The following is a 23,404-nucleotide window of genomic DNA, read 5'->3' as shown; positions in this document are numbered from 1 at the left end:
AACAAACCCCAAACAAACAAAAAAACAAACAAAAAAACCCCTCAAACCAAAGCAAAGCAAACGAAAAATTTGAGGCATGTTACAACTTTTTAGTCAGACTTTAAGGACATCAGAGGCTGACGGATTTTACCCTTACTGTAAAGAAATTTTCATTCAGATAATGGGTCACCTGTCTGTCAAAAACTCTGTCTGTGAATATTGTGACACTAAATTAAGCCTCTACTGACTGAACATATTTATAAGCACTACCTTTGAGCCTATGAGAGTAATTTTACATTTCAAGTTAAAAACCAGGAATTCATAGACAGGAATATTGGGGTTTATAAGACCATTTCTCATAATCTACAATGCCTTTTGAGTAAGAGAATGAGAAGAAATTAAATAAACTTTTTTCTAGGCTGTGGTGACCAGACAGCTCCAGTCTTTCTGAATCACGGGCAAAATATTTCCTTCCCTTCCCTTCCCTTCCCTTCCCTTCCCTTCCCTTCCCTTCCCTTTCTTTTCCTCCCCTCCCCTCCCCCTCCCCCTCCCCTCCCCTCCCCTCCCCTCCTTTCCCTTCCATTCCCCTCCCCTCTGTTCCCCTCTCCTCTAGTTCTTTTCCCTTCTTTCTGACATACATCTTCAGGTCTTTAGAACAAGGTAAAAGACAACTTCAGACAGAAGGACAAAAATAGAGAATCTTGGAGTCCTTTGGGACAGCCCATAGATTTGAGCAATAACTTCCCCTGAAAAGCATAGTTCATAGCAACTTAATAGAGATTTTCCTTCAAGTCAGTCTTCTTCTCAGCTCAAAAAGGGTAGGAGGGGAGATCTGACCTTTGATGAAGTTGTTTTCTCTTTTATTCCTTTAGTTCAAACAAAAGACTCCAGGCTTTTGAGCTGCACTGGTTTCATTTTTTGTTTGTGGAAAATGAAGACATGAGACAAGTTAAAGGCATGCAGAATGAAATTTCTGTCAGTTATTCAAATTTTAGGACCTTAATAACAAAAACGTTGTGATTGAAGATAGCCTTTGGACATATTAAATGTGAGTATGGCATTAATAGATAAAAATTGAAAATAAACAGATACTGAACTGCAGACACTACAGGGTTTTATTCTAAATAACACTGGAGGTCTCGGCAATGCACACTTTAGAATGGCTATGGCTCTTAAGTAATTAGTAAGTAATTAAATGCCTCTAATGAAATGAAAACTATGAGCAAATGGTTCAGCTCATTATCTTACATTTGAACATAGTTCTTTTTGTGGACCACATCAATATGGAAAAAAAAAGCACATTTAACTTTCCAATGACCTTGTCTTTCAGATTTGATTAAGTCTGTACTGCAGTTTTATTTCCTGTGGTGCCCATTACTGCTAGGGAAGACGCATTATAATTATCTGACAGTACCAGAATCACTTAAAAAAGATAAATTCTTGCAGTTGAATCTAAAATATACCCTTTAACTCATCATGGAAACCTGTGTACTGTAGCAGAAACGAAGCAGAAAAAATAAGGCTTTCTATTCAACCAAAGGCAAAAATGTCTTTATTAAGAATGCATATGGATACATTAACTTAGCCTCTTAATTTTTGTATACAAATGTGATACTACTGAAAATGAAGGGAGGTATTCACACCAGCAGCCTCATAGGAATGTTAAACAAAGCAGAGTCACTTTGCTGAAGTCTTTAAAAATCAGAAAAAATAGCTGCAGTGAAACTGTTTCTGCATCATGCAAAGAAAACAGAGAACTATCCTCATTTAAGGGAAGTGGTTGCCCACAGAAACTTATCGCAAGAAGGTCTGTCTCTTAATATGCTCACAGCCCCAAATCCTCTGCAAACAAGGCTTGAAAAGTTTGAAATTATGTTCCAGGACTGTAAACAGGAAACAGGGAATCACTGAGGAATAGTGCCTTACTGAAACTAGGCAGCTGAAGATCAAGAGACCCAGAACCAGCTCCCTGCTTCTGCTGCCTATATATGTATGTGGATTTGTACTATAGGAAAATGCATAATGGACATAGAAATGTCTGTGTCATATCCCTACAACTGAGAAGGGGTTAAAGTAGCCCCGGACAGTGTTCCAGCATAATATAGAATCAGAAAGAGAACTCCCATGCTTTACATGCTAAGCTGAGTTTATATTTAGGAGCAGTTAAAGAAGATTTTTGATAATAAGAGTGATCTAGGACTGTACTTTTCTGTTCTGGGTTCTTAGGGGATTTTTTGCTTTGCAACTTTTTGTTTTCCAACCTTATAGTCAAGAAGAAATTAAGCCTTTATTTTACTAAAATAAAGACATTTTCTTTAACCATGTCTGTCTTTAAAAGGATCTCGGGTACTCTGGCTAGCAGAAAGCAAATTATTTCTTCAGAAGCAACAGCAATCTTTTTGACATAAACTGGCTGCAAAGTGCAACCATAAAGAGATAAATAAAAAATTTAAACCTTGATTTATATATTAAACAGAACTTGCCTCAATACTGAGCCTGCTAATGACCGGCCACCAGCTGGATATAGGTCGATTCACCCTCACTCTCTAGGTCCACTGATTCAGCCAGTTTTTTACCCAGTGAAGGGTTCACCTGTCGAAGCCATGAGCAGTCTCCCTTCTAGCTGGGCACAGAACTGCATTGATCATTCTTTTTCAACAGACGTCAAGGGGGTTATTAATGTCACAGTTCATCCAGCCTGTGCAAGGAAAAGAGTGCTTCCCTTTCAAGCATGGATCTCATCAAGTTTACTTTCAAGGGCGCTGTGGTGGGTTGACCTTGGCCGGAAGCCAAGTGCCCACCCAGCCATTATATTACTCCTCTTCCCAGCCGGACAGGGGAGAGAGTAAGGTGGAAAAACAACTCATGTTGGGATAAGGCAGTTTAAAGCGAAAGCAAAGCGGAAGCTTGCATGTGCAAAAGTGAAGTAAAACGAAAGACAGCACAGTTAATTCTCTACTTCCCATCAGCAGCGATGGTCAGCCACTTCCGAGAAGCAGAGCTTCAGCATGTATGACAGTTTCTCAGCAGGCATTCATTGTCTCCAATGGTTGGTGTTTCTGCCTGGTTTTTAACCAGGTACCAGTTCGAAATGTAGTGGGTTTTGGAAGTGGTGGGGGATACAGGGGTGGCTTCTGTTAGAAGCTTCTAGAAGCAGGCTCCAGGACAGACTTCCTGCTGCTGGCCAAGGCCAAGCCAATCAGTAGTGATAGTTATGCCTCTGTGATAACATAATTAAGAACAGAAGGTATTGAACAGAAAGAATTCCAGCCAGGGAAGAGCAGAGTTAGAACATGGGAACAACAAGGTAGACACCAAGGTCAGTGCAGAAGGAGGAGGAGGTGGTGTTCCAGGCACTGGAGCTGAGGCCCTTGCAGCCTGTGGTGCAGCCCATGGTGGAGCAGCTGTGCCCCTGCAGCCCATGGAGGACCATCAGGGAGCAGAGACCCACCTGCAGCCTATGGAGGAGCCCGTGTTGGAGCAGGTGGATTCATGAAGGAGGCTGTGACCCCTTGAGAGACCCAAGATGGAACAAGATCCTGCCGGAGACCTGAAGCCCATAGAGGGGGAAGCCCACGCTGGAGCAGGTTTTTCCAAGGCAGGACTTGTGGCCCCTGTGGGGGACCCACACTGGTACAGCTCATTCGTGAAGGACTGCACCCCATGGAGGAGTGACCCACGGGACAGCAGTTTGGGAAGAACTGCTGCCTGAGGGATGGACTCACACTGGAGAGGTCCATCAAGGACTGTTTCCTGTGGGAGGGACCCCACAGGAGCAGGGAAAGGACTCCTCTTCCTTAGAAACAAAAACTGACCGTAATCCCCATTCCCTGTCCCCCTGCACCACTGGGGGGAGGAGGGAAAACATGGAAGGAAGGAGGGGTGGGGGAAAGGTGTTTTTAAGATTATTTTACTTCTCATTCTTTTGCTCTTATCCTGCTAGTAATAAATTTAAGTACTATCCCCACTTTGAGTTTGTTTTGCCTGTGAAGGTAATCAGGAAGTGACCTCTCCCAGCTGTTAACTCATGAATCCTTAGCTGTTTTTTTTTTTCTCTCCTCTGTCCAGTTGCAGAGGCAGACTGAGAGAGTGGCTTTAGTGAGTACCTGGCATCTGGCCAGGATCAACTAACTAGAGGTAGGATCTGCCTTTCTTGTGGCAGACTGGAAACACTCCTTTGTAGCAGAAGCAACCGCTGGCAGAGATCTAGGAAGAGTGCAGGAGGCAGTCTATCACCTCAGGTTCTCAATGGACCAATTTAGAAAAACAAATAAATAAAATAATGAAACTTAAAAATTTGCAGGCAAATACTGTCAGTTTTTCATCTTTGTTTCTTCATTGGTGTCAATAGCACCGATCATGGTCAGAACCACTCTGTATGTTTTTCAGTTCACTGTATTTCTGGGTGGAATGAGAAAAAGTGTTTTAAACAGTAGAAACACTAAAACATGGATCAATATTTTAGCAACCCCATCATATATCTGTGGCTGTGACTCAATGTACACTTATCCTAAATGAAACTGGTGCACAGTTTCAATTTATGTCAGCTACTGTTCAATCATTTTACACACCAGCTTATGCAAAAATAACATAGTCAGTGTCAACCAGGGTATTTAAAATCAATTAATGACAATTTAGGGGAACTAAAGGTCCAGTGTTGGAGCTGTAAGATGCAGTCATTAACTCCTTTGAAATTCCCAGTCCAAGTTATTAATATAAACTCTGTGAAATTAACGAATGAAGATAAAATATTTGTTTGATCCATTCTATCATTTAATTAATTATATAATCCTATTTTTTTACTAACAGTTTAACACATATTTTATAGTATCATGGAATAAATCAGGTTGGATGGACCACTGGAGGTCATATCATATACTCCATATAAACAGAAGTACATGCCACAGTCCAAGGTGGGGGGGGGCCATGACACAGCACGGACAGACCTGGAATCAAGGCAGAGGTGCAAAGGGAATACTTTATTGAGATGTGCCAGGGTTTTATGAGTTCAGGGGGGGAAAGGGCTAGAATATGGGGTGGAGTATGAGACAGACAAACGAGGAAACAAATCAGGATAGGGACACAGGCAAAGGGGGAGGAACGTGGGAGGAACCGGGTAAGGAGAGGGCGAATGATAACTGTCTCCTCTCTGCAGCTTGTTCAGCCTATGAGAGAGGGGAGAGGGGAAGCAGGGAGCAGGCAAAACTCGTGGCAAGCACGGGCATGACCAGGCTGTGCACTGTGTAGTGTGGATGCGATGCAATACACATATCTGAAACCACATAATAACGGTAAAGTCCATATAATAAAGTCCTGACAATTGCTGTATATCTTTCTCCATGCCTGGAACTCTTCCCACCCTGCTTCCTGCTCCTTCACAAATACACATATTTAGCATTTTACAACATAATTCTATCCTTAGTATTTAAACTAAAATGGCCTTTAAAGAAACCTAGTAAATTCATCACACATGATGCTCTTCACTGAAGCCTGGTCTTAGTTCCTCTCTACTTCTTATGGTCCCAAGCACAATCAGAACTTCTGAGTGCATTTTCTGAGCTGAGTGACAAAGTGGAATATTAGCACTTAACAATCACAGAAAATGTGCCATTCTGTGCAAACCTAGAAAAGATGAGACTGATATCCTTAAACATGGAATAATAGCTTAGGAGTAGCTGGTGTTCAGGGTCTTCCCTTTTTTAAAATGACCAAAGAAGTATCTCTTCTAAATTGACTGGTAATAACAACACTTTTGTTTTTAAGGGAAGTGTAAGCATGATACGTTAAGATTTGAAAGCGTGCAGAAGCTCTTACAGTTAATGAAATAGATTTTCTTATGTGGAAAATGATGAATTATCTTCATTTGTTTTACCAACTATAAAGTCAGTAAAAAAAATTATAGAAACACCACTGTTTTTCTCCTCAGGGTTACAAAACAATCATTACACCAGTACAGTGTCATTTTTTCCATTTTTCTTACCAGTTTAATTACTATAATCATATTCTTATAATGATCTCATAGTGAAAAATATACTTCTTTATATGAAGACAAATAATTATTATCATAATTGAACAAAGGTAAAACATATAATCTTAAATTATTTTACATTTTCTTTAAGTCTTCTGGTGTTTGTGCCAAATCAATTCTCTTGGAGTTTCCCACTAACTATAAATCCTGACACAAATTGCGATAAATCTTTGTTACCACAATGTAAATTACAATAGTTATTATAAGAATATATATGTCCATATTAGCCTAATTAAATGGAAAATATGGGCATATAATTCTAAACATACTTTGCTACTTCTGCAATCACCAAATAAGCGTTCATATAAACAGGTAATTCTTCTCATAAGTCAATCCTGCTATGTGAAGTGTCACTTTACTATTACATCATCTGAATCTAATATTTATCTTTTAATGTAAGTTCCACAATCATCTTGGAAAATTGTTGGACAAGCTTGCACTCAAACAGTGTATAACATTTTTAATGCTCACATCTGTTGATTATGTGATTCAATCTCAGGAATGTTATTTACTACCTAGAAAATGGGGGGGAAGGGTTGGCGGGAAGAATTTTTCATACCAAAAAAAATTGAAATATTACTTTGTATACGAGAACATGGAGGCACTTCTAAACATATGTGATAATATGAAAGATAATTTATTATGAGGAGGGGATAGAAAAAGAAGAGTTCTTAGAAGGAAAAAGAGGACAGAGTAAGAAGAGACCACTGCAGATTAACCTTCTGGTTGTTAAGGCTTTGAAAAAGAGAAGAGGATATCAGCTGTAGACTAGAAGGACATAAATACTAAAAGAGGAAATAACAAAGTGGGTTGTTTGACATGATCAGAATGTCAAAAGATAGATACTTTACTGTTCTCAGCCGTGGAAAAGGTTGACATTTTTGACTTTATGCATCAAGTTCTTTAAATAAGCACTTAGAACTTGCAGGAAATTAAAGCATACTTTAAAAAAAGAAAACACGGCTGTATTGGTAAGACATTGAAGTCTCATATTAACTTCATGTCATTAAGTAGGAAGCATTTCTCCAATATGCATCTTAACTGCTACACATTCTAATCAGAGATAATACAAAGAACACCACCAAGCACTTCTTTAGGACAATGTTATTGCAAATTCATCAGTATAGTTAAATATATTTTTTCTTCTAAAATTTTACTGAAGTAAGACAAGTAGCTTGGCTGACAATAAGCTTGACTTTAGTGCTTACCACATTAATGTACATTTTAGGTTTATTTTATTTTATCTTTTTCAAATCCACTTTCTACAAATTACATTATTTTTGGCCTGTATTTCTACCACACAAACACAGAACATTTTGCTTGGAACAATCATTTTGCTTGGAAGACTTATGTGTTTTCTACAAAAGGCATATAAGTTGGGATACTTGTTGTGTGGTCTCTAGGGACAGGCATTATATCAAGTCTTTATATTCCTTTTTCTCTTAATTTTTATTTTCATGGTAGCTATCGTAGTAATATTTTATTCAAGCACTGAAAGTTAAAGAAATTACTTCACAGTACACTAATTTTATGTTAAGAGTCTCATGAGAACTGACAAAAGCAAAGAAATTCTTATTTCAACTGTCATTCCACACACTTGAAGTGACAACCCACACTAGAAATGTCCTTGTTTTGCTTTAAATTTGTATCTCTACTATTATTTTAATATATTGGTTGCAGCCGTGTCATTTCAGAGCGATAAAAGAGGTCACTCCAATGGACATTTAAATAATGAGATACATGTTTAAAACATCAAGCAGAAAATAAAAGCACCACAGCTTTTATTTGCTTCATGGGTTTGATGAGTACTATGTAGACAACAGTACCAAATAATCATCTGCTGTTAACTTTGAGAACACCTTAGGGCAAGTTTCATCCCCATTGATTGACTGAATCACACAACTAGCACTGGGAATTATAAAGATGTTTTAATTTCCAATTGATATTACCCTTTGATAATAAACATATATGAATTACATTGGAACAATAAGCATAAAACTTGGTTTTGAATTGGGATGAGACTATAGCTTTGCTAGTTAACAGAAAATATAAGTGCGGCAGGTAAGGTTTTCTTTGATGATGAGTGCCAGTTTGCTAGAAATATTATAACTTAATCAGGCAGTTTACAAAATATCTGTAAAATATTATAATTGCTACAAATAATTACTGGGTTCCCTTATAATAAAAATAATTTGTTATTGAACTTTACCAGCCAAGGATACCTGCCCTTGAACTTCTTCCAACCCAGATGCTGAGAAACACTGAGAAAGAACAGCACTTGTGAAGCCCCAACGACTCCAGCTCATCAGGTGAGAGCATTTGAAAGGATTCATAGCTTGCCCTTTAGACTCTGTAAAGGTAAAGTGTATTTAAAATGTGTGCAGAGTACAGTCCTTTAAATAATGTGTGAGTCTTGTTTCTATTCAAATGCTGAATTGACAACCCTGAATATGGCATTTCTCTATTCCCAGATCATACCTAGAGAGCTGGTAACAGCCTGGCTCTCCGTCTGGAAACTCAGCTCTAAATTCACATATACAATGCAGTCAATAAAGACATTGATTGTTTGAATTATTCAAACCCCTCTCTGTGTTCTCTATTTCAAACAGGACTAAGCCCAGGAAATGTTATGACATTAGTTACTTCTCTAAAAATAAAGCAAAACCAAAACATGGAAGTGAAAACACCTCAAGAAAGCCCACTTAATCATCTCTCTCCATCTCAGCTTCAAGATTAAATGGTTCTGTATTACCCAAAACATGATTAGGTTTGGTGTTGTTCAGGGGATGGTGGGTGGATTGTTCTTTAAAATTTGTACAAAACACTGCTTTGCCCCTGGAATATCTTTGCTACCAAGTTACACTAGCATTTAAGAGTCTTGCAATAAAAATAGCAGTGAATTTCAGATACACTTCTGAAATTGGCACAATCAGTTGTCAGTAAAGTCACAGCATGATTCAGCTGAAACTGCCTTCTCTTCTTCTGTCACTCACTCTTGTTTCTCCAGAACCAGAATGCCCTTTTCATGTTTTTGGGACTGTACGGAAAACTGAAGACCGTTGCCAGATCTCAGAAACAACTCTATTGCCAAGAAGCACATGCAAACAACACAGGCGAGTCTTTAACTGTCTTGCAGGAAAGAGAATTTTACTCATAGAGCAAGAACAGGTAACTTACTACAGTGTCTGAGCAGTGGTTTGAAAAGTGTTGAATTTACATTCCAAGACTTCTATGCTTCAAGTGGAACATAATTCCACCAGTGTTTAGAACACATTTGTTTTAAATACCACTAATCAATGAAAATGAAATATTGGGACCAACAGTAGTTAGTCACACTGATGACAGATACCCAGAAATGCATAGCTAAATAGGCTTTAGCTATATTTGTATGGAAATTGTTTCTTAAAATATACTCTCCACTCTCTCTAGTCCATTACTATTTTAAACACTAATAAGGAACTTTCTCAAGGGGGAAAAGGAGAATTTATTTCAAAAATGAATCACCTTCTTCTGTGGAGAACAATTAACATTTTAATATTTGCTCTATTCAGTTTCATGCTTTGAATACACTATGTCAGATATTGCTTTGTAATGCTAAGCTTTTGGGTTTTTTTCCAGAAACTATGGAAAGTGTCTTTGCCTGTTATGTGGCTTTGGATTTATTTATGAAATCCTTATTGAGTTTATTATGTCCTTTCTTTTATTTAAAAAAGAATAAAACTTATATTAAGCATTAAAAGGCGGAAAAAAATCTATTAGCCTGTTGCTTGCACGATTTGTATTCCTGCCGCAGACAATATTGAATCCAACAATTTATAGACCAACTAAAGTAAAACAAAAATTATAATTGAGGAGTTTCCATTTTCCCTCAAGAAGAGTCTAAGATTTGACATAAAAACCCCATAATTCTCTTCTTGAGTAGCAGAGTCTAGAACTCTCAACCCAAGCACAACTGGATCACAGCATCTCTGCCTGACAGGCAAGCCTCCACTGAATCCTGGAAGTCAGTCACCTCTGAACTCAGTTTATTTTTTCATCACTACTTGCTTGCTTGCTTTTCCTTCCTCTTTTGTTTTCTTTCCAGCCTGTGTACTATACCTTACATCACATACCTGGTTCTCAGGATGAAAAAAAAAAAAAAGGAAAAAAAAAGGAAAAGACACCTCCTTTTAGCCAGCTAGAGAATGACTAAGCACAGGCTCAAAGCTGCCCTGGAGAAATTTCCATCTGGTTTGGTAGAGATTCATAACTGGTTCCCAAACCAGCTGTTATCCATCACTCACAAGGTTTATGTCATGTCCTCTGGTGCCCTTCAAGTTTTCCCAAGGCCAAGGGAATCACAGCTGAATTCCAGTCTCTGCAGGCTCCTAAAAGGACATCTGCTGCTGACAGAAGCTGATAAATCAGCCTGAGGACACAAAGTCCCAGATAGCACTCACAGAATCACAAGGTTTTGGGCACCCATCAAGGTATCCTACTACCTTGCTTGCCTCTCGTCAAGGGGGATGAATTTCCCTCCTACTGCTCGCTCAGATTCGTAGGTGACTTTCCTTCATTTTGTTTCCTTCCCCACGCTCGTAGCTTGTGGAGCTGGTTGTTAGCATGGAATTAAACTCCAGATACATACTTCTGCAGAACTGAGAGATTAAAGAGAAGGTGTTTGGGGAGTTTCTTTGCAGAGGATAGTTATGACAGGCTCTCATTTAAGTAAACAGCTGCTGCAAAATTTAATGAGCTCTGATGACAGTCTAATATTTCAGACCTCATACACCCCAGACTCAAATGGTATGAATTGCTTCTACTTAAGCTGGTGAATGAAGTTGCCAAAAAGTTAGCCAGCTAAATTGTGCTCTCTAGGCACCTCTTTTGACATAATTGACTGTAAAGGCAGTTATATGTAGCTAGCACAAAGACATCTTCCTTTGGTCACATGAACTGCATCCATCATGTGCTCATACCTGTTTCTGATATGTCAGCAATGTCAATGATTTTTAAAGTCATATGCAGACCCTTTGGACACAGAGTCTACTGGGTCTAGCTGGGTTGGAACTAATTGTCCTTTTGTGGATGAAACAGCATCACTTGGAGAGTTTGACTGAGGGTGTACATCTGTTTACCATTAATAGGCTGGGAAGGAACACAGCCAAGACAGATGATCCAAATTGGCCAGGGGGATGTTCCATACCATGCAATGTCATGCTCAGTGTTAAAAACGGAGACAGAGGATGGTTGTAGTGGCTTTTGAGGTGACTACTCTCTGGAGGTTAATTGTCTGGCAGAGGTGGGGGTGAGTGATTTTTTTTTTCTTCTTTCTTTATCTATCCTTCTTCTATTCAACTGTTCTTATTTTCACCTATGAGGGTTTTTTCTCTTATTCTTCCTATTTTTTTCCCCTGTGTTGCTGGGGGTGGAAGAGCTGTCATGTTGGTGCTTGCCTGCTGTCTGGGGCCAAACCACCACACAGAGACAGAACAAAGCATTAGATGTGCTAGTTCAAAAGTTAGAGTATATGTCTGCCTGAGAGAAAAGACAGCATGAAGAACAAAAGAAACAAAAAGCAGTCAGTAGGCTCATTTCATCTAACCCTCACTTTTTTTAATTTCTTTTTTTTTCAACTGCCTTGTTATCCTAATTTACATCACTGTGCAGTAAGCTAGAGCTTTCATTGATTAACAATGTTTACTAACAGATATTTTCAGCCTCTCTAAGTAAAGAAATTCATAACCAAAATCGCTAACACCCAAGTGTGAATAACCTGTTATTTGTTAAGAAAAAACAGAGTTGTGAGAAGTGTACCAAGTCTGTGGCATACCGGCAACTCCTGGTTCCTAGCTCACTTAAACAGTCCAGAGCTGTAGTGAATTTTGTCTGCAAGCTTGAAATGTAAATAGATTAAAACTCAACATTTTAGTCAAGTGGCATACCATGTCCCAAATACTGGGATAAGTCCTATCTGAATGTTGCAACTTGTGTCCACCCCTGTTGTCATTTCACCAGTATTTGCTTTTATTCTGTTATCTCTTAGCTGCATCTGGTGTTCAACTATATATTTTTTTCATGGAGCTATCCAACAGGAAAAAAGCACATTGGCTTCCTGCTGTGGACAAATAGCTTGTACAAGGCAGACAACTGAAAATGGTGTGAGAGTAGTTCAAGATAGTTGATTTTTAGGAATTAGAAATAGAATTGCTACCATTTAATTTCTATCTGTGCTATCAACACACAAGACTAGGATGTGTTCATTGTGCCATGTGAAGCCATTCCCAATTGCACCAGGGAAGGGAGTGCCATCACATGTTTGGCCAGATGCCAGAGTTCAGCTCCTCTGCTGCATGCACTTAGGAGTTAAATCAAGGAGCTCAGTTTAGATTTTTAACATGCGAAAACATGGAGAGCCAATTTAAAGAACAAAAAACCCAAGGTTGGAAATGAGATTTCAGTGTAATATTCAACATTCATACAAATTACATAATACCAGCAAAGTAGATGTTTGCTATGTTTGTATGTTAGCTTATCTTGTTTCAATTGCAATTACACTCAGGTTAGCAGGTCCCTTAGTTGCCTGTAATCTTCTATCTTTTCACCTTTGAATAACAACTTGAAAATCTTGGCTCATGCTGTGATATAATATAAAATCTTACCTACTTTCTCTTTAATTGCACCAGCTTATCTCCTTAACCTGTCAACTTTGACAAGAAATTTCTGTTTAAGTTTATATTTCCAATATGCTTCTTATGCTGAGACTAAAGTATATCAGCTAGATACAATAGGAATACTACAATTATTTTATCATTACTTGTTTTCCAGATACAATTAGAAATAAATTATAAACACCAATTGGAAAGCAAATTTTGCTGTACAACAGGATCTGCTACTACAAAATCTAGGGCACATTTCCTTGAATTAAACTAAAAGAGTAATATAATAAAGCTAAGACTGATCTAAGTTTTGAACTGTGTTCCCGTCTTTACTAGCTTGTTTCTTGTTAGCTGTGTTAACATCTTTGAAATGATGCACATAAAATAATATCCTTCACAAAATTAAGATAAGGAAGTTTCAGACTTAGTCATTACATCATGGCAAAAATGTTGTTATTATTTGTTTAAATTTCACTGTAATCTAGATCTTGATCAAAATGGGGTGCAAGTCAATGATTAAACTCAAGGTTTACTTGAAATACCTGTATATTTATTATGATAGTCATTGAACCAAACAGTTTGAGAAACTGCAGGAAGAAACCAGATTAATCTGCTGCAGCAAGGTTTCCATGGAACCAGAATTTCTTTCTGTAAGAGGTCATCATATACCACCTAGCCGCAGCAGAAAAAGAAACACCCTAGGTGTTTAGTTGCCTGTGTCTGAGGTGAAGATTTTGTGGTCTTCCTGGAAGGATCACTGTAAAAAGGGACAATGGGGGAAAAGTCCTCTGTTCTTGATATCTTTCTGTGGTACCGAAGGTATACATGAACACTGGTGTTGGGGTTCATCTGACCAAAAATATATGTCCATGTACAGGCTATTTAGATTTCCTCTGTATGAATGCACTGAAATAGCCCTTTTAGATTAATATGCCCTAAAGATGTTTGCCTTAGGCTACACATATATCCATGAATCCTACTATGTATAGGATACGTACAGGATACGTATAGGCTACACGTATATCTCAGACTAGCCTTGAAGAGTCTTTACATGAACTTGGAGCAGATATGGATCCTTAGGCAACTTGGGTTGCTAGCCTCTCTGCTTTGCTGTTGTTTTGATGCTTTGCCTGTCAGCAAAGTTTATCAATTCTTTCTTGCATGCTGACATAGCTCCTTTACATTATCTCTCTTTATTTCTTTTTATGCATATTTAACATGTTTCTTTTTTTGGGAAAAGAACATTCCAGGAAAAAGAATTTTAAAAAGGTAGCTATCCTAAGAAAAAATCTTTTCTATACCAAATGTATAGGGGGACTCTAGAAAGCCTTGCATATTCTCAGCCCCGTCTAACCATTCGGAAAATTCTACACATTTCTGAAATACCCTGCAGGCTTCAAAGCCTGTTTATGGGGTATATTCAGGAGAAACACACAGGTTCGTGATCTTATCATCTGAATACACACGGCAGCACTAGTCTAGAGATTTCCAGCTGTTTTTGAGGATGGAACCTTGGCGATTCCCTCATATATTTCTGAGTTTCTTCAGGAGATATGCTTATCTTTGCTTCTTTTTACTCTAGTAGCTTTTTTTTTCCCTCGACTTCACTGCAAAGCAGAAACTGCGTAGGAGAAGTCTCCACTTGCTTTGAGTGAAGAAAACCTGTCCTAGGAGCTTAACATCTTTATGACTAGAGGAGGAAAAAGTACCCCTTTTTAAAGATTCATCTTATTCAGGTAGTTCAAGGTGATCCTTCAGGCAGTGAGGAATAAGCATTACAGAACGAGCTTTATCCTGTGTTTAAGGTAAAGCAAGGCACAGAGATGGAGCAAGCAGTGGGACCCAAGGTGGGAGAGAAGAGAGTGGTAAAAGACTGTTCACAGACAGAGGAAAATACAAGTGTCTGGGGCACCTCATCCTCTGGTTAAGAGATACAAAGACTTGCCCAAAACACTTCTTTTGCCTTGTGTTTCCAATTCTACCCTCCTTGCATCACTGTGGAAAAAAGGAGTTCTCAGGTGGACCCTTCTACCTCCAATCACATCACAGAATGTCCTGAGTTGGGAGGGCCCCAAAGGACCATTGAGTCCAACTTCTGGCCCTGCACAGGACAACCCCGAGAATCTTGCCACGTGCCTGAAAGCATTTTTCAAACACTCCTTGAAGTTTTTTGGGATTGATGCCATGACCACTTTCCTGGGGAGCCTGTTCCAGTACCCCACCACATCACCCGAAAGTCTTAGAAATGGGGTTTTTTCCTTCTCCCCTGCAATGTACAGATAAGGAATAAACGGTAACCTAAAGGCATATCAACTTAATGCCGTATTTCAGTGGCAAATCCCTGAGTCATCCTGTTGGAACTACAAAAGCCTAACAGCATTGAGTTCACATGCCCACCTGAACCAGCATATTATGTCTGACAGTACAGAGAAGCAAATGCCTCAGAAGCTATATTAAAACAAGACTTATAAAGTACAAGTTGTACTTCCCTGGACTGTTTTCCCAGGTACCAGCAAATTGCAGTTTGCTCAGACAAGGCTGACAATACTGCTGCAAGTACAATGGAACCACAAACAGCGTCTCAACCTTGGGAAAGTGTTGTAAGCACAGAAAAACTTATCTTCAGAGAAAGCCAGAGGTGAATGGTACCGTGGGGAGTACCCAGCTACAGGATCAGAAAACTAAATTTATTTATAGGCTTAGTAATATACAACTTTAAGTCATGTGGAGGAATAAAGGAATAACTTTTAGTCAGACCACTGCTTCCCATCCTCTCTGCAAAAAAAAAAAAAGTAAAAGAAAAAACATCCAGAACTGGTTGTATGTTTGTGAGACAGGGTTGGATGGTGCCTAATTAGAAAGTGCTCTATGAAATCGATAAGCATATGGATAATTTCACACCGTGCATGAAAACAAACAAGACTAAAGGAACCAAGATATATCCTGAGCTTCAGTTTTAAACAACTAATTAGTTTTACCTATACTTCTTTTCAAGTTTTAACATTAATTCCTAACAGCCAGGTTAGAAGCTATGCAGTCAAGTATTTAAAATCTTGCAACTATATCTTCTTTTAAATTACAGATCTAGTGAAACCAGATCAGTAGAATTCAAAAAATACATGTAGAAATACAAGTTTCTTTAAAAATGCTACAACTCTGAACTCACACTAGACTTTATGCAGAAATAGAACATTATCCTCCAAGAATAATTAAGATGTCATTGAAGAAATATGAGAAATGTAGCTAATGAAAAAATGTAAATGTGTTTCATTACATATTAGTACTGTGTTACACTGAATAATGTTCCTTATATGTGTTCTACAAATTTGGCGAGCACTATGATTTGCCTGTAATAGCAATAGGGAAAAATTTTGTTCTTAATTGCAGTACCTTTGGCTAGAAGGGCAAAGCAACTATCAGTCATCAGGTTTTTAGTGAGGCATAAGTGACCTCAATATGATTGTATTTGGTTGTTCCTGATGAAGAAAGTGTAAATGTTTCTGTGTGTGTCTGAATCTAATGTTTCCCGAATGAACCTTCTAAAACAATAATATTTAAATACAGGAACAAGGAGGTGTAAGTGATTATATCACATGACCCCCCCAACCCTGTGGATGAGGAAACCCTGAATACTCTTTTTACAAATATACAGTCCAGTGCACAATACTGGAGCTAGAGATCATGGTTCAAATAAACAAAGCTATTGAATACGTCAGGGGATTGTTAAGGCAACATAGAATGTTTAAATGTTTTCCTGTCAGCAGGGTAAACTAATGCACCTCATTCACTTCATGATGTTTGAGGATTGGAGGATCTGGATAAGAGATTTGATTCCTGTTAGGATATGTGCTATAAAAAGAAACTGTAAAAATGGAAGTTGCATTTCATGTCAGAGCACGTGACAGGACAGTTTTGCACAGCCTACAATATTTATTTACTCTAAAGGATTCAGGCTTGGGACAACTAAGGGTTTTCACCAAGTAAACTGAAGGACTACTCTGAACTGCTTTTGTAAACAGAATTGTACTATGGCCAAATTGTTAAAGATCTTTCCCTCCTTAAATTGGCCTAAAATCTGGATGCTGTAAAATAGTTTTGGACAAAATAAGTTCCAAGAAACTCAGATGTATCTGCCCTCCTAAAAGAAATGTCATAACTTTTAGTTCATAAAAAAATATCCTTGGGGTTAACTAGTTATACATCTTCTGTTTCAATGAACAGTGTCTGTGGATCATTTAGGAAACAAAAATCTTTGTAGTCTGTCACTTCATTCTCAAAAAGCCTATTTGTACACTTTTTTTTTCTTTTATCATCATGATCAGAACTGTAATCTATTATCACAGGTGTAATTTATATTATATTTTACATATATTTATAGAGTATTTAGCATTTCAAGGACTCTGGCCAGCATGCATATCAAAGAAAAGGAGTGAAGGTATCTAAACAAAGATAGGATGTGAGCTGAAGAGACTACAGATCCAGCAAGTTACATCTAGGGTTTCCCTAATTTAAACACGTTGTTTTCAGAAATGATATGCATGCCATGATGTCCAGGCCTTATCTGAATCCATTAATGAAGTGCATTCTTCACTTTCACTGGTATGCTGGTTAAGGATTAGTTCCAAGTAGGTGTACCAGGAACTATGTGTAGAAGCATATGCAAAATTAGGGTGCTGTAAGCCTCCCTCAGCTACTGGCTTTTGGGAGAGAAAACAAATGGATTTTTTGAGAACTAAGCTGTCTCATGAGCTTGTCTGTGTTTTGTAGTGTGAGGCTGCACCACAAAAGTTTCCCCATGTGACAGGGATTGTGATGGTGGCAGAAGCATTCCATGAGAAATGAGATCCAGCTGATACTCTGAGTAAAAGAGACATGACACTGGGATGTGTAGGAGAGAAATTACAGTCAGAAAAAATACAAGTGAGAACGGAAATGTAAGAAAGTTTTTTTCCACCCAAATTCAGTTCACTTTCTTGAAAAGCCACATGTAGGGAAGGGTCTTGAGGTGAAAACTGGATCCCAGCTTGGGAGAAAGAGTAATTGTCCAGGGGGTTAGAGAGACTTTGTAATACTACCTTAAAGTCAACATTAGAGGTTCTAGTACTATTCTTTTCTTTCTCTGTACCTCTTAATGATTGAGTGCAGCATAATAAATTCAAGTTTCCTTTGATCTTGTAATCTGTCCAGCATTAAAAATGATTTCAGGGTTGATAACAACAGCATCCCAGACCCCAGGGAGACAAGAGTTTCTGTAAGAATACCAATGTTTTTCAAAAAAATATCATTCAATAGTCAGAGATCCCCAGAAGTGTGGGAGTTTTACCTTTCATCAGCTGCAAAGTGCCCAGTCTTCAGATGGAGAATCAGAGATTGAACCCTTTTTTTGTAAGACAGGGCAATGAATGGAGATCCTGAACTGTTTTTCTTCCAGATTATAGTAGAATAAATTTTGGCCAAGGACAGGAATTATACCACAGGCTTCATGAATTAAATTAATTCTTAATTGCAAGTTGATAAAAATCGGTCTACTCTGACCTGATGCAAGTTTATATTATGTTCACTTTGGGTTTTATTTTTCCCTTTTTCCACTAATACATAATATGTGTAAGTTAACCAAACACTCTAAAAGCACTTGTGAGCAACTTTCTGATTTAAGATGATGTTCATACTTTCATGATTGTTGGGGTCATTTATGTCCCTTTCCTCCAGTCCTCCACAACTCCTCACGAGTCAATGAATTAGCATTCACATTCCACTGTTTTTCAACCTATTTTACAAAAAGTAGAAGTCAGTATTCTCAAAACCTGTAATTAAAATATTAAATCAATTAAAAAATAAAGGCATTTAATTGATGCCCAGTGTCCTTTAGTCAATTGTGTTATGGACACATAGCCAGATCTGATGTTCATAGGAATAAATTGAAGTTGATAAAGGTTCTGAGAGCCATAGAAATCCAATATATTATTGGAATTAGACCATTGCAGTTCAAAGTACACCTCAGAAGACCTTTTGACTTATTTAATATTTTTTCCCAAGAGGACAGAAGCAAATTTATATAAACTCAAAATCCAGTTAGAGTAATAGAAAACCCTCACTGAGTCTTGAGTAAGTCATTAATCCTACACATTTAATTTAGAACCCAGTATGATGCTGCTACTCTCAGCTATCATACAAATAGGAGTGTGAGTTTCAAAGATGTTAAACTTATATGTACCACAATTACAGGCAGAGTAATGACAAATGGGGTTTTTTTCTGATCTACAGTGAGACCACAGCATTCAGTATCCCTTAAAAGTTTCATTTCCATTATGTAGCATGGTGGTCTAATGTTTCACGCTGGAAAGATAATGAAAAACCCAGGGGAATGAAAAGGAAATCAAAGGGAAAGGATCTGTCAAAGAGAAAAGGCATATAGCATGATGTAAGAAACCTTTCTGGCTTGCTTGGAATGCAATGTCAAATACACTATTTCTAATGCTTCTGATCCTCCTGCTATTTCTGAATCTGGTATTTCTAAAATCCTAGGGTGTCAAAAAAAAAAAAAAAAAGGAAAAAGGAAAACTTTCAAAAATTTTAAAACCCAAGAACATTTAAGATTGTTCTAATATGGCCATTATATAAGTGTACATATACTTCATTAGGGAAGCATATTAGCTTATACAATACCTGGACAACAAACTGCTAGTAGTTTGAAAAGCAGTCCTTGTTCCCCTAACATGGGACCTATTTTCCAAAATTACAGAGCACTGCTACCTCTCTCCTAGCAACTGCTAGAAAGTCTAGCAACTGCAAGAGAGAATTTTTTCTCATTCTTTTATTTTTTTTAACCACCTTCATGGAGTGTATTATTATTTGTGATTTCATAAAGAGATAAAGAGCCTTTAGAGCCTCTGGAAGTGACCTTTCTTAGCTCAGTTGTAGGAAGATTATGTTTGGTTAACTGTATGCATTTATATACAGTGCTGCTATAATACTTTACTGAAACCCAGAAGTACTTAGGCAGTTAAAGGGAGTATTCAAAATGGACTTAAGTCTGAAGTTCTGAAAGTCCAAATCCTTACAAAGAAGAGATTCTAGTCTTTCCCCCATTGCAAGTCAGGCAAACTCCTGCATGGAGAGAATCCTCCTTGTTTCAGCAGCTAACAAATATCCAGGAACACTAAATGTGTTTAACAAATGTAATGTATATGCTTGTAAAGGTGGAAGAGTGAGGTAAAGATGACCCTACCAAGCCAGAAGCTACTCTCTCACACACAGACTTCTACAGTTGCAAGGAGAACAGCCTCTTCAGATCACTGTTTGGATGCCCACACGGAAATATGCCTGATCAGAAAACAGTGGTACTTTAGGAAATAAGTGGTATTTTCTCTTGAAGTTTTTCTTATCCTGAAAGTGTCAGAGTTTTAGCACAGCAACTTACATAGGTTCCCAGAAAAAAAAAAAAATGTACCTAAGTTCAGAGAAAAAAGCCCAGTAAGCAGAGTGGAAAGACTATTTGTTGTCAAAGTTACAGCGGAGCTAAATGACAACTAAAAATCAGGAAAAGAAAGTACTAAAATATAGTCCTAAACTCTCACACACTTCACAGAGCCTAGATCTGATTATTTTCTCAGTATTTACCCAGTAGATTAAACTGAAGGAATATAAAATGAAAATTAGTTCTGTATGGGGGTAAGTGGATCTGTTGACTGGATGGCAACTGTTTAAGAACAAGGATAAAGTCTGACAGAGTTCTGAGTGTAAAGTATAGAAAGAAAAAAAAAGTATAGAACTGAAAAAGAGAGTTTCAGTTAATAAAATATACAGTTTTACACAAAGGACCAGTATCCTGTTATATCTTAGCCTCTGTGTGCAATGAAGCAGCAAGCTTCCTGGCTTTCCAGTATTTGTCCTTTCTTTTCGTTATAAAGCAAGGATTGTTAAACACCTTTCCTTACTTTTGTCATTTCATGTCATTCATATACAAATATTCAAATCAGGGAACCCTAATCAGAACTGTGACTTTGGAAGGCTTTACAGGAATTTTCTAAGGGATTTATTTTAGGTGACAATTCAACCTTGAAAAAACTGTCAGTATAAAAGTCCCTCAAAGGCATCTTTACATGTTTATTTTTTCCTGGGTTTTTTTATTAGAGATACATCTACTTTTTATTCATTCTGGTTGAATGACTCTTTTTTGCATTACAGGATCTATAGGAAAGGAAATTACTCAACAGTGTCCCAAGTATTCCTTCAGGTTTTGAATTCAGTCCTCTTAAATGATTGCTACCTCTCAAATGGTTCTATGTTCACTTTCAATCCCTGTTTTGAAAAAGTTAATTTCCTTATGCAGTATATAACCATATAACTATACATTTAATTCTATCTAGGTATCTATCTATTTATCTTTCTATCTGTCTATCTAAAAAAATATAAACAAAGTGATGGTTGAGCCAAAAAGCTCCAAAGGGCTTACCAAAAAAAAAAAAAAATCCCATATAGATATGGGCAGAATAGTTTCCCAAGTATAAGGGTCTAACATTTGTTGTATAGGAGTATAAGAAACACTTTGTGATTAGGTAGAGATTAAAAACTGGCAAAAAAAAAAAAAAGGAAAAATAAAGAACATTTGAAATATATCTAAATATGTCAGGACAATTGCAATATGGTTTTCAAACGTCTTTACATATATAGAGAGATTACTAATTACTGAGAGTCTACTGTCTAGTAACTCGGAAAACATGAATAAAACTGCACAATGAAATATAATGAGTGGTTTCACTATTGCAACAAAGAACGTGTTGGCAAGTTTAATTCTGAGTGTGCTTGTTTTTCACAAAGCAGAATGGGATACAGATGCTTTATCTCACCTACATTAATTCCCTGGAGCAGAAGCACTGGCAGGTTTGAGAACATATCCTACAGTTCTTGAAGGGATCATGAGTAGAAGGGAGATTTTGAGTAGCCTTATAAGCAAATGTTTTACTGTCTGTCTCTAATCCTGTTGCGTCTGCCTTTGCTGAGAGTCTTTGCCATTTTGAGAGACTGTTGATTCAATCACAGGGTTTTTTAGGGCAAACATTCTGTTAAATGGATGTGCCGGACTGATAGGAAACAAAGGCAGTAAGTGCTGTCTTCTGCATCTGTACAGTCAGGACCTGCCAAGACTTCTGCACAGTTTTTTCCTCCAAAACCATGGAGTGCACCTACAGAAATCTTACATTAAATTCTGATAATGTCTCATAGTTGTTCACTTGATTTTTCACCAGAAGCCTGTGAATACAGAGCAGGGGTTAGAAAAAAAATGTATGCACACCAGAGAGAACACATAAGTCATGGAGTGAAAAACAAACTGAATCATAGAGATTGATTAAGTGTTTTGATTATCAGCAGCTTTTCTATATTTCTGGAATCAGGTTCAGAAAGGGAAATAGATACAGACAATGCTGCCATGCTGTCTCCTGCACAGATGTCACTATCCTGCCACCAGACATCAAGCTGGAGTCTACATTCCACAAGAGCCTCCACGCTGCAGAAGCAACAGAGAATGGAAGTCAGACATGCTTTTTAGCATCTGCTGCCTGTAGTATCCAAAAGTGAGGGCTCAGTGGATACTCATTGAAACATCAGTCACAACCTTGCATGCCCTGGAATGGTTAGACCCTCTAAGTTCCAGATTTATCAGTATAGGCTCCTGAAATTCTATCTGACAAGTCATGGTGTCAGTTGCAAACAAAGGGCCTTGGTGACTTTCCACTTCCAAAAGTTTATCATCTGTTGCTGGCTGTTGCATATCCCAAGCATGACGCTGTCCCACCAGCCTTAGTTGATTGGGGCACAGAAGCTATAAGTTTTGCAGAAGTCATATATTTTTTCAGGCTAAAACAGGCCCAGGAGGGCAGGAGTCAGATCATTTAGAGCATTCTCCCAGTGTAGTTACCTCAAAAGACTAAGAAGACAGCATTTTCCTCACACTGAGTCTTTGTTCAGCCGGTGGACGTTTTGGGCAGCAGGCACTGCTGGTAAAGTCACCAACAAGGAGTGGTTAAAATGAGTAGAAACAAAAATATATAAGACATAGGCTTAGTAAAAAATTACACATCATCATCACCAGGGTACTTCCCAGCTGAGCAACCCATACTCCTGAAGGCACATGTTTATGGTCAGCTTGCTTTCAAGGAGCTTTGAACACCTAATTCAGTAACAACATGCAGTCAACATAGACAGACAACTCCATGTAAAACACTGTAAATATACAGACCTGTTCTGACCTCCCCTCGTAGAGGTGCATGACTTGCTGCTGTGGCTACATTGTCACTGAGAGGAAGGAGAAGTGCAAATTATTAGCAGTAAAGACCTTTTAAAACTATTTGGAATAAAAGTCAAATCTATCACCATGCTTATTAGGAATTGTAACATTAGAGATGTGTTTCACCTTGACTTCTACAGTATTTGTGTTTCACCATTTGTCCCTGATAATACAATACAAAATATTTATTGCTTTGAGTCAAAAAGAAACTATCAGAGTTCCAAAGAAATTACTGTATGCCCTATTTAAATGTATCTCTGATTGAATCATGAATAGGCAAAGTTTCAAGATTAAAATGGAAAAATTATCATCTCTATTAGTGGACATTGTTAATATGCCTATTTATTAGAAAAGACAAGTGGAATTAAATAAAAATGGTTTGCCCTTGGGTGAAAATTAAAGTGACCGTTGGGAGGAATTAGAATAAAGGAAGATGACTTTTTTTCCTTTCCCAAGATCAATTGAATTTTC

The sequence above is a fragment of the Corapipo altera genome, unplaced genomic scaffold, assembly GCF_003945725.1.
Source record: "Corapipo altera isolate COAL_440 unplaced genomic scaffold, ASM394572v1 1, whole genome shotgun sequence".
NCBI lineage: Eukaryota > Metazoa > Chordata > Aves > Passeriformes > Pipridae > Corapipo > Corapipo altera.
The sequence above is the reverse complement of the archived record's forward strand: the minus strand, read 5'-3'. Positions refer to the sequence as shown.